This window comes from Cyprinodon variegatus, unplaced genomic scaffold (assembly GCF_000732505.1).
Source record: "Cyprinodon variegatus isolate N-32 unplaced genomic scaffold, C_variegatus-1.0 Scaffold99, whole genome shotgun sequence".
NCBI classification, from domain to species: domain Eukaryota; kingdom Metazoa; phylum Chordata; class Actinopteri; order Cyprinodontiformes; family Cyprinodontidae; genus Cyprinodon; species Cyprinodon variegatus.
The window spans coordinates 661,529-673,765 of record NW_015150552.1 but is presented as its reverse complement, the minus strand read 5'-3'; the positions used below and the strand labels follow the sequence as shown (position 1 = coordinate 673,765).

At 35.9% G+C, this 12,237-nt stretch overlaps 1 pseudogene; it reads left to right on the top strand.

The window, feature by feature from the left end:
- The window catches only part of LOC107084394, an 86,872-nt pseudogene that overhangs the window by 59,742 nt on the left and 14,893 nt on the right, over positions 1-12,237 (top strand).

Sequence of the window (12,237 nt, the reverse complement as noted above, 5' to 3'; positions counted from 1 at the left end):
GTCACACCCCTATTAGTGGCAATCTAATAGCATGGTGAATGCATTCTAAAAGCACATTATGAACGTTTTTTTTAATCATTGGGTATAAAAACTATAATCTTTCATTCATATTTCTTTCAGTAATGCGTTAAAAGAAACAGGACACAACCATAACAGATTTTTGCTTTTATATTGATGGAGATTTTAATACCTGCAGTTTGATTACTGCTGATAATACCTCATCCTACATTATAGAATCACCTATTGTGTGTCCGTGCAATGAATAATACAGCGTTGAAAGGCAGATAACATTGTTGAAATGTTAAAACAGTGTTACTGTCAATTGTCCAATATATCTTTCTTTTTATCAATCTTAGATTGCGTCACTAAACCATGACTACTTTAGGAACCATCTTGAGGAGAGCTGTCTCTTGGTCGCCCCCTGCTGATTGAGGATATTGGGGAGGAGCTGAATCCTGCATTGGACAACATTCTTGAGAAGAACTTTATCAAAACTGGCTCCACTTATAAGGTAAGAGTACTTTTTTTTTTTTACTGTAAGACCTTTTTTTTTTTTTATATGTGTATTGATTTGCTTCTTGCTACTCAGCTTGAACCATACTAGCTGGAAATGGACTGTTTTTATGAGGATGATGAGCTGTCCTTGAATCATTATACATGGTTTTTGTTTTCCATGTCTGCACAGAACGACTAGTTTGTGCTTTTCACCTCTATTCAGTTTAAAATGAGGTCTATTATCTTCAATAGCAGTGGGTTAGATTATTTAGAATGTGTACGGACATTCTTCTGAATATTCACCCCCACAGTCAGTAATATCTCTAAAGAACCCAACAAATATTACAACATAGAAGAAGGCTAATGAGTTATTGATTAGTAAAGTGGATAAAGATTTTTTATTATGCATGCTTTGATATTACTTAACATATCTTAACTGCCAACAGATTATCTGATTCTGTACACAAAGGCCTACAAAAGAAGAACTTAAACTATAATTAACAGGATGTCAAATGTGTCTGTTCCAGCAATATATCTAAAGCAAAATTTCTGGTGCAAAGCTATGTTTACACCAGATTGTAAAATATTCCAGATTTCATCAAATGATATGAAAAATATTTGCAGCTGGCAAGTGAATATTATCCATAAAATAATCCAATATATCAGAAATTTAAAGTATAGGTAAAATGAAATATTCAATGATTTGAGTATAAATAATCACAAGATACAGTTTCCTTCTGTTCCTGTTCTTATATGATATTAAAACTAAGTTTGCTCTAAAGCTGAAGCTAGAGGTTCTAGTATTATCGATTATTAATCATTTTAATTTCCCATGTAAAAGCCTGTATTTAGCTTTAAAATAAATCTTTGTACTTAGAGGAAATATTGAAAATGTAGAAATGAGGTAAACCATGTAAACATCTATGTTTGCAATAACTCTGTGGGGTGTAGTACCATTGAGACAGAAGCCAACGTTGTCACATGTGTAGTTTGATGGTAAGTGAAATCTTATTTACCTTGTGTATGTTCCATCCATGATAGAAAAGCCTTATTTTTTTAAATACTATTGCACTGTGGTGACTGACAAATAGGATACTCATCAGAAATATGAGTTACCTAGATTATAAAAGGAGCTGATTATAGTGTGTTTTCTCTCTGTTCTTTCCGATTTGTGAAAAGTTCTTATTTCTATTAATATCCTGGTTCAAGAAGGAAGTGAAGGTGTTTGTGCTTGACAGCTCAGGGAACTGGGAGATAATTAGATGATGTACTGCCATGAGTAATTAAATGCTGATCAGATCGTTTAACAATTACGCACCCATGCATGAACACATATTGATATACACAAATACACATGGGCATTTTATAAATACTCTTAAAAAAGTATTTATAAAATACACAATTCACTATTATTTGATTTTTGATAAGTAAGGTCCTGTTTTATTTAATTTTCTTGAGTACTTTTTTTTTTTTTTTTACTTAAACGATTTATGAGAGATTGAACTTACTTAAAAGAAATGAGAGGTGCTGATACTTACATGTAAAACTGATCTTAGCTACTTCTGGGAAGGTCTGAAATCTTTCCACAATGCTATAAACTTTGCATTTATAACTGAGAGCAGTTATTTGCAAAGTCTTTTATTGTGTCATCATGTGTATTGTTCATTGTTCTAGCAATTATAAGTAAAGAAAAAATCTGAATTTGCATGTTAGACTTCAAAAACTCTGTAATTGTCCAGAAACCAGCAATCGGTGCACCCCTAAAAAAAATTATTTGCAATATCTTAAACCTTTTTTAGACTCTTACATGTTGTCACATAAAACTTACAAAATCTGAATTGAATTTTATTTTTCTGATAGACCAACACAACGTATCATATATATGAAATGGTAAAACCAAGAAAAATCTTTTTTTTTTTTTACTTTTTTAAGTGGGATTAGCATTTGCATTCAGCTTTCTCTGAATCAAAGTTAGCCATTTCTGGAATGTACGGTTTTCATATCAGCTAAAACGCTTTAGTTGTGGCTTACCAAAACTATGTGTTTTATTAACTTAATTGTCTGTTTGTTTTTTTTATTAAAATATACCAAAATGTGAGTTTGCATGTTCTCCCTGAGCATGCGTGGGTTCTCTCCAGGTACTTCAGCTTCCTCCCACAGTCCAAAAACATGACTGTTAGGTTAATTGGCTTCTCTAAATTGTCTTTAGGTGTGAGTGTGTGCATGAATGGTTGTTTGTCCTGTGTGTCTCTGTGTTGCCCTGCGATGGGCTGGAGACCTGTCCAGGGTGTACCCCGCCTCTCGCCCATTGACTGCTGGAGATAGGCACCAGCACCCCTCGCGACCCCACTTGGGACAAGCGTATAAAGAAAATGGATGGATGGATGGATACCAAAATGTGATGCTCTATAGTTTTGCAGAAACATGCTAAATGATTGAATATAGTTTAGTAACTAGGGCTGAAAATGTTTTACTGCTTTTTTTTTTATGTATCAGATAAAATTAAGATTATTACAAAGACGTGCCACAACTTTTACATTTTTGTTTGTAATATTTAAAAAAAATGGTGCACTTTTCCTTCCACCTAACAATGCTTCACTAATTTATGTTGCTTTTTTACCTAAAATCTAATTTTTAATACCCTGGAATATGTGGCTGTATAATGACTTAATATGAAAAAATCTCTTAGGAATAGACAAACTCTGTTACTTTGTAAATATTGTCTGATATTAATCATTATAAGGTTGTTGTGCTAAAAGTGAATATGTCCACAGGTGAAAGTAGGGGACAAGGAAGTGGATGTGATGAAGGGCTTTAAGCTTTATATGACCACCAAGCTCCCTAACCCAGCCTACACTCTTGAAATAAGCGCTCGCACCTCCATCATTGACTTCACTGTTACTATGAAAGGACTTGAAGACCAGCTGCTGGGTAGAGTGATTCTCACTGAAAAGCAGGTATACCTTCAACTGAATTATTTCCACTATTAACTTCCATACATATTTTTAATTACTTATTTAAGAAGTATTATATGGGAGTTTATTGAAGCACTGTGCTTCTGATTTAAAATAATTTTCCTAGATGGTTGTAGGCTTTTAACACCTCTCTTATTGTGAGCCTTGTTTTCTCTCTCAGGGGACATTACTGTATCAACTGCTTTTTACAGAACATGATACAATAGTTATTTACAAAGTAAAGAAACATCCAGTCACTAAAAAATGGTGTCCATATGCATCAGTTTAAAATCTACTAACAAAAACACACACCTCTGAAGTGTCAGGAACTTGAGCCATTCACACTGAGCTATATAATACTGCTCTGTAAATGCACCAGAGCAAAGGGATCATTGATTGTTAGTCTGAAAAGACTGGCGCTGCTGCAGAGAAGCAATTTTCTCACCGATAAGCCTAATGGGTGATCATGAAATGAAAGATTCATGGAAGATGTGAAGAATAGATTGCTATCTCCAGTATTCACCAAATGTGGATACATCCATAATAAAAGCTGAGGCTGCTATTCCTGCATGAAAAAAAAATCTGCTTTTCTTTCAAGCTTGTATGGCTTTCAGAAGTCATATATGCTTTCAGGACATGGTTTATTTTGTTGGTTTTAAGTTTGTTTAAGACATACATCCACAAACATTAATGACAATCATGACAGGAAACAGAAAGAGAAAGCTTCATTGTGAAATTCTATTGCTTTCTTTTCCTATTTTTACAAACATGCTTAAAAAATACAACAAGAAATTGCATGTTGTAGATATATTATTATAGTTCAATAACTGACTGGCTTGAAACCAAGAAAACCAGAAAAAAAAATATTTCTCTCTTTTAATTTGTTAGATAGTAATGAAAGAACATGGCAACATTTTTCCATTGTAATCATTAGTAGGTTACTACTTTATGCAGTCATTTTTTTTAAAACACACCATTGTGCTAATTTCTCAAAGTATCAATGTCAGAAATATCTGATAGCAGCTCATTAAGTAAAAATTGATATTAAATGTACTTTTGTTTAATTTGCTTGATAGGGTTGTTTTTATGGAAGACATGAATGGCCTATTATGATGTGTGCATTGGGATGTAGGGAATGTGTTGGGAGTGAGGATGTGTTGTTCCTGGCAAACAGTGAATGCACAGCATGGTTATTTAGAGACAACTTAAAGTTGACCTCCAGGAAAAAAAAAAGAAAAGCTGCAAATGTTTGCTGCTGGAATGATTGTAGGCGCTATTTACAGGAACAAGTGCACAGGCTATATAAGAGACTGCTGTGTTCTGTTTATCACCATAGCAATATGTTTGAATCCAGCTGGACATACTTACAGCCTGGCAGCTAACCAGATTCCATCCACACAACAGAACTGTAAAACCAATCTAAATTAAAACCTAAATATATAATGGAAGTACTAGGGACAAACAATATATAATGGCTAGATGGTTGCCATGGAGATCAAACAGACATTTCTGACCAAGGATTCAAATCCTCTCTTTTAATTATTATTGTAACGTGTTGCAAAGATGTATTGATCAATTTTGACACATTTTCCTCCCAAAAGGAATGCATAATGAATGTTATGCTGTTTAACAGAGTTGGTGAGAGCTGTGCCCCTATTCTAACCTGCTTTATTACTTGTTTAATCATTAAACCATTATATCCCAAAGTTGAGGGCTGGTGGATGATGTCCTGATACCACTTGTAGGGAACCAGCTTTTCTTTGATGTACCCTTAAAATACTCCAAAGGAAATCTGAAAACCCAAAACAAAACAATAGCAACACAAAATTCAGCAAACAGGGCTCTTTCACAGTTTTTAAGGTTCTGTATCTGGTGAATTTTCAGTTTAAATGGGTGCACAGTAAAATTTTAGTTTTTAAACTAATAAACACCTTAATCTGTGAAAATTCACATTTTTACTAAATTATTATTGGTTTTAAAAAGCATTGTTGGTTAAAGCAAAATAGGTTTCTCAAATTGTGATAATTAAATTCACCAAACTTATTTATGACGTTTTAGATGTTCCGCTGATATGATTTGCATGTCACACTGTATAGTGTAAAATTAAAAAAAGGAAATATCATCCCAGAAAGTGGGAAAGTCTGCATCTAAGCAAACTAAAATGACTTAGTTAATTTCTGGTTGTCCAATCTTCTGTTTGACAATTTTTAGTGATAGATGCCTTTACTAGCTTCAAATATTATAACCAATTCAGTATTTTGTTTATTTCCTTTACAACAAAGCAGCTATTTATAAAGTAATATAATATGTAATGTTATATTTTATAACATTACTAATATAATATATCATTATATATTATAATATAAGGAAAGAAAACATGAAAAGAAAAATACCTTGATAAAAGTGAAAGTCCCTAATAAGGTACTGTAGTTTTCTAAGTAATTGTACAAGTAAAAGTACAAAGTACTTTTGTATTTAAAAAGAAGCAAGACAAACAGTTTTTTGTAGGACCCTTTACTTTACACGAGTTAAAACTATTGAGGTAAAATTTGTTGAAAACCTATTTTATCCCTATGAAAACAGCCCTGGGTGTTATTCAAAATGCACTGTATATTGTGTCTTGTAACTACTGTACTTGTTAGCTCATTAGTTGACACATGATCAAATCATGATTACAGATCGATTGTTTCTGAATTGGCATTCATAGTCAAGTCTGAAACTAGCCAGTGATCTTATCTATTCTCATGAAATCAGTGTTAAGGGTTCCAGACAAAAGCCGCAGAACTTTTGACCGATCCTGCCTTGTTACAGGCTGTTTGTTAAATGGAATTTGAAACTCTGACAACTAATGATCGTCATACTCTAAAGATGGTTTGGATAACAGCCTGAATGCTTAAAAAGATTTACTTTGATCTTCTCAACATTTTGGTTTTTTAATCAGAATATAACACAGTCTAAAATACCTTTCATTTATTCTGACTCATCTTAAATAAGCTCTTATGACTCTATGCCTGTTTCCCAGTCACCATTTTATAACTTATATCTACATGTTCTTCTGTGTTGTGTTTTTATAACTCTAGCAAATGGAGAAGGAAAGAACTTACCTGTTGGAAGATGTGACCTGTAACAAGAGAAAAATGAAGGAACTTGAAGACAACCTCTTGTACAGACTAACTAGCACACAGGTAAAAATTCATTTCAAACTCTTATTTTAAGATTTTATCCTAAAGTAAATGGAGCAAAGAAAAATCCATGCTCTAAAAGAATTATAGATGTAAACTGGGAAGATGTTTATAATTGTCGGTACTGTAACAGAGAAGGGAGATTTAAGACCTTTACTAAGATCCTGAATAAGGAGCGATAAGCTGGTTGTGCAAAAAATAAAATAAAAATGTTGTGCAATTAACAAGTGAGTTGCAATGATTTACTATAACTGCTTCCAAAGATGTGGGGTGGCGCGCCCTATTTCAATAAGGGTTTTGCACTTGCTAGAGGAAGAGTGGATATATTTTGCATTTCCAAAAGGTAGTAATAATTTGCAACAACACTGTGCACAGATCGCATGATGAAAAGATGCAGTCAGGGAAGGAACAAAAAAAAGGACATTCTCTGTTCCTATTAAGTGAAATGAAAACTAAAAAATAATGACCTATCATATCTATAAAATGGTCTGGAGGCAGTTCCATGGTAGAATAACCTCTGGCATCTGGATCATTCCAACTGTTGCAACCAGTCCTGAGCTCTGTTTTCATTTCTAAAATGATGTGTCCCTCAGAAACATTAGTCACATCATCTTTCTAGACATCCTACTAACATGAAAGGGAAAAGTATTAGTTTGTTAGCAATGGTTCTCAAAAAATCCCCCCAAACTGTTCAACATCTGCATAACAGAAAAACAGATGACAAAACTTTGATTCTACATATCTTCTTAATAATGTTCCTCCAAATGCATGCGCAGAATAACAAGTAAGATGTGTGCCAGTAGTCGCTGCTGCCGGGGTTTATCTGCATCACAGCTGTGTGAACAGCAGCCACAAGGAAGTGACAAGCAGAGAAAAGCTGTTTTGTATTTATTATAATAACAATTTTTACTCTGACTAATCCAGAGAAATAACAAATCATCTGTGGAAAAAGAGTTTCTTTATTCAGTACTATGTTTCATTACATAAATCATTTCCATTTGACTTGCAAGCTACTTTTGCACTTAATCTAATGACAGTGATTACAAGTATGCACAGACAGGTGCAAGGCAACGTATCAATCCAGTATGGTCCCCACCCTGTAAAATTAGTCTGGCACTGCTTGACAACTCAGCCAAAAACTGAGTCTAGGAGAGCCACTAACTGCGATGACATGCAGAAATAATTATTCTACTGTGTTGCAACACTTTTCTTTCCCAATAGCTTGCTCAGTAGACAGCGTGTCTTTATAATTTCCGTTTCTGACAATACAAATACCTGTTCCATTTTTGAGTTTGTAGCTGTCTTTTAGATGTACTAACCTTAGATGCATTAACTGCACCTGCAAAAAGTTAGAGGTTGATAAATCACATTCCAGGTGCTAATTAATAAAATTTGCATAATCTCCTCCTAGTGTTTGTATGTTTTAAGGATGTTCATGAAGGCACCACCTGCCCTTCTCATGTTAGAGACAGCAGGCTGAGCCCAGTTAACAGATCAGCTTTAAGTGCAGTTCTGCATGTATCTGTATAGGTGCAAAGTATAATTTCACTTATTTCATCAAATTCATGTTTTAATTATCAATATTGTTATAAATTAAAGAGATTTTAACTTTGAATACATCTAATACAGCTAGTGATCTATTTTAATTAATTTATTTTTTTTATTGTTCCCTAGTGGATGATGACAGCCAAAACATTGATCTTTAAGAGTTAAATATTTTTACACTGAAACTGGAAATCAGGACAAAAGACGATACATAAAAAGTAATGTTTATGCTTTTATTTTTTTACCTAAACAGGTCCTCCAAAAGTCCAATCACCAGCAAGCGTATTGCTAGCATCATAGAGTACATGACCTTTGAGGTGTACCACTAGGCAAGGCAAGGGGTCTTTATGAAGAACACAAGTTCTTTTTCACCTTGCTTTTGACTTTGAAGATCGAAATGCAAAGCAACAAAATCAAACATGAGGAGTTTCAGACACTCATTAAAGGTATAACTTTTCTGTTCACTAAATTTCCATCTGCTCTTTAAAGAGGTGTTGTTTTCCTTATCTTTTTAAAGGTGAAGTCACTAACAACCTTTAATCTTAACCTCCCCCTGACTTTGTCCCTGACCTCTTTGTTTAATACACTAATGTTTTCTAACAAACCTACAAAGCAAATGCATTATTATTGAGCTTAACTGACACAAAAAAAGTGGAAAGTTTAGTAATAAATTAAGTTCTGAATCCATTCAGTTATGATGGAATTTATTCAGGTCATCAGAGTAAAGGGCGGCTGAATCAAAATTAAAACCATTTTCACTGTTTGTTTGTTTTTTTTTACTTCAACATTATGCAGTTTTTCTTTTACCCAACACTTCTCCAATATTTTTGCATATCTATCATATAACATTGCACCAAAATACATTGTAAGTTTCTAACTTTAACATAAAAAACTATACAAAATCATAAAGTGTTTAAAAAAAGAGCTTAAAACAGCTAGGCCTCATACCTTGTGCTTGGTGAAAATACTCAAAGTGCCAAATGTTGAAAATTGGTACAACAAAAACGGAAAAATATGCAAAAGAAAATCTTAAAACATTTTGTATATTTAACAGCATGGTGAATAGTTTTCTATCTTGAAATAAGCAGTGCCATTAACCAATTTTATTATATTTCTATTAACAGCACAACATGGGTTTTCTACTTGTAGCACCTTATTCCCACATGTAGCCCTGTTTCCTGCCAGAACAAAAGTCCATAGTGCTACCAGCAGATTCAGAACAGACTCTCTGCTACATGCATGCAGCTTCACCATCTGTCAACTATAAACCATTCAACACACTACTCTTGACTTTTTTGTAATTATGCAGAATCATTTCCAATGTAAAAATTATATGTATTTTTGCTTTTTTAATGATTGCTTTCAGCCAAATATCCACCTTATCATTTTGCTTGATCCTCATGTGTGGCTGTGTTCATGTGAACATGCATGTGTATGTTTTTGCATCATACAGGCGGTGCATCTCTGGATCTGAAAGCCTGCCCTAAGAAACCAGCCAAGTGGATTTTGGACATGAGTTGGCTTAACCTTGTGCAGCTCAGCAAACTCAGCCAGTTCTCTGACATACTGACTTGGGTAAACATAATGCACATCTTAATCATTTTAGTCATAAATCTTTAGCTTTTTTAAGATTTACCCAAATACCTTTCATCTGCTGAGTTTCCATTATTCAATTCAATTTCATTGTGCCAATTTATAACACATGTCATCTCAAGGCACTTTACAGTTCACCAAATCATACAGTCAAATTGATTCAAAGTTTTCTATCAAACAAAACCAGTTTATTGCATCAACTTATTGACTCGAAGGCAATCCCTCACACTAAGCATGGTTGTAGTGACAGTGGAGAGGAAAAACTCCATTTTAACAAGAACACAACTCCAGCAGAACCAGGCTCAGTGTAAGCCGCTCTCTGCCGAGACCGACTTAGGTTCAAGGAGACAGAAGCAGAGATATAGAAAGAAGCAGAGATACAAAAGGCAACCGTAAAAGGCGGCCCCATCCAGGAAACACACAGCCAGGCAGAAGAATCCAAGCCAGCTCCTATGTCAGATGATAAAGAGAGCACATCCAGCCAGTCACAGTCAGAAAAACAAAATCGATCTCCAACATCTAAAAACAAAGGTGTTGATGGCAGCAGCACAGCTGATATTTCTCTCCAGGGTGGTGTCACAGCCAAGTAGGAACAGACAAGGCAAAGCTACTATGTGAAAAAACAGAAATGTAACGTTAGAGATTGAACTAACAGATTCTACAGAGTTGGAGAATAGAGATAGAATGATACAGAATAATGAAAAAGCAGTTAGTAAGGAGGTCTCAACTGTTCATCACACACACTGATGCATTTGTGGTCTCTGGGTGCTTATTAAATATTTTTCACAGCTCCTCTTTGCTCTACTAAGCATGTCAATATCAGTCTCATCATGGCTCACTTCATCCTTTCTTTTACACATAAGACTCTCAGAGCCTCATGATTGACTGTCAGGCACACCCAAATGCACAAATCCTTGAGTGTAACTGACAGCCTGGTGGCTCCCATGGTGGAAAAAGCCATTGCTGTGTGAAATGAGCTTAGTTTGGTAAAATTTTTAGTCAATTATTTTTGGTTGGGCAGATGCACATTTACACACAGACATGGTGTGTGTTTGGCTGTGTGTGCTTGCAAGTTATTTTCAGCAGCTTTTATTCTGTATGTCTGTCAGGAGAGGTGGAGTTGACTTCAGGAGAGGGGGAGTTGAATTTTTTCAAATTATTCAAAATAATCGAAAGAGCAGGAGAACATGGAAAGAACATAAGTTTAGAGTTTCAGTTGTTGGAAGGGAATTTCACCTTTCTGTTTTCAAGCTTACATTACCTTCTTAATCTTTAATAAATTAATGAAGAAAACTATATATGTTCATCTCATCAGCTAACAGCAGATAGGATATACTTTTGCTGTTTTATAAAAGCACAGTTTTTCAAACCCTGTATGTTTTCTTCAACATTTGGTGCATTTGGTTCGTTATTTATCTCCTGCTTCATCTGAATTAGGTTGCTGAGGCAGCAGTGTCAGCAGAGACTTCCCGCCTTCCACTTCCTCCCAGAAGACATAATCCGTGTTCATGTGTTCCTGGTCATCCCCTGGGCCTCCTCCCAGCCAGAGGCGCTCTGGAAATCTTCCCGAGCAAGGCGTCCAGGGGGCATCCGCAAAAGATGACTTTAGATCTTGGATGGATCTTTTTTCTTTTGGTCAAGATCCAGATCTAATGACCAAAGGTGACGGTCGGAACATAGCCCAGTAAATCGAGAGCTTTGCCTTTTCAGTCAGCTCTCTCTTAACCACAACAGTCCTGTCCAGCTGCTACTATAAAGCATATGCTGCACAAGTCTGTCAGTCTCTAGCTCCATTCTCCCCTTACCAGTAAACCAGACCTCAAGATATTTGAATTCCTCCATTTAAGATAGACCAGATGGCCCCTAGTTAAGGGCCCCTGCCTCTGTACTCCTGTACAGAGTCAGGGGCACCCCCACAAGGCACCAGGAGGGATCCGGGCGAATGCCTTTTTCAGGTCCACAAAACACATGGAGTGGTTGGGCAAACTCCCATGACCCCTTCAGCAGCCTGCAGAGGTTGTAGAGCTGGTCCACTGGACCACCGTTCCACGTCCAGAACGGAAACCACACTGCTCCTCCTGAAGCCCAGCTTTGACAATCAGCTGGACTCTCCGCTCTTGGTCCCTGGCATAGGCCTTCTGGGGGAGGCTAAGGTTTTGCCTCTGCAAGCGCTGGCCTGCGGCATGTTTGACCTCATGGCACCTGCTTGCTGCTGAGGACTCCCACAAGCCAACCAGGACTCTTCTTCAGCTTGAGAGCATCCCTTACTGCGAGTGTCCACCACCAGGTTCGGGAATTAACTTCACAACAGGAACCACAGACCTTAGTCCACAACTATGGGTTGCCGCACAGACATTGGAGGCAGCGGACTCTGTGTCTCCAACCTTCCCCCAAATTTGGGAGTAGCTCTAATCGGAAAAATAACCGTCAGATTAATCCCTTTGCAGAATAATTGTTAGTTGCAGCTT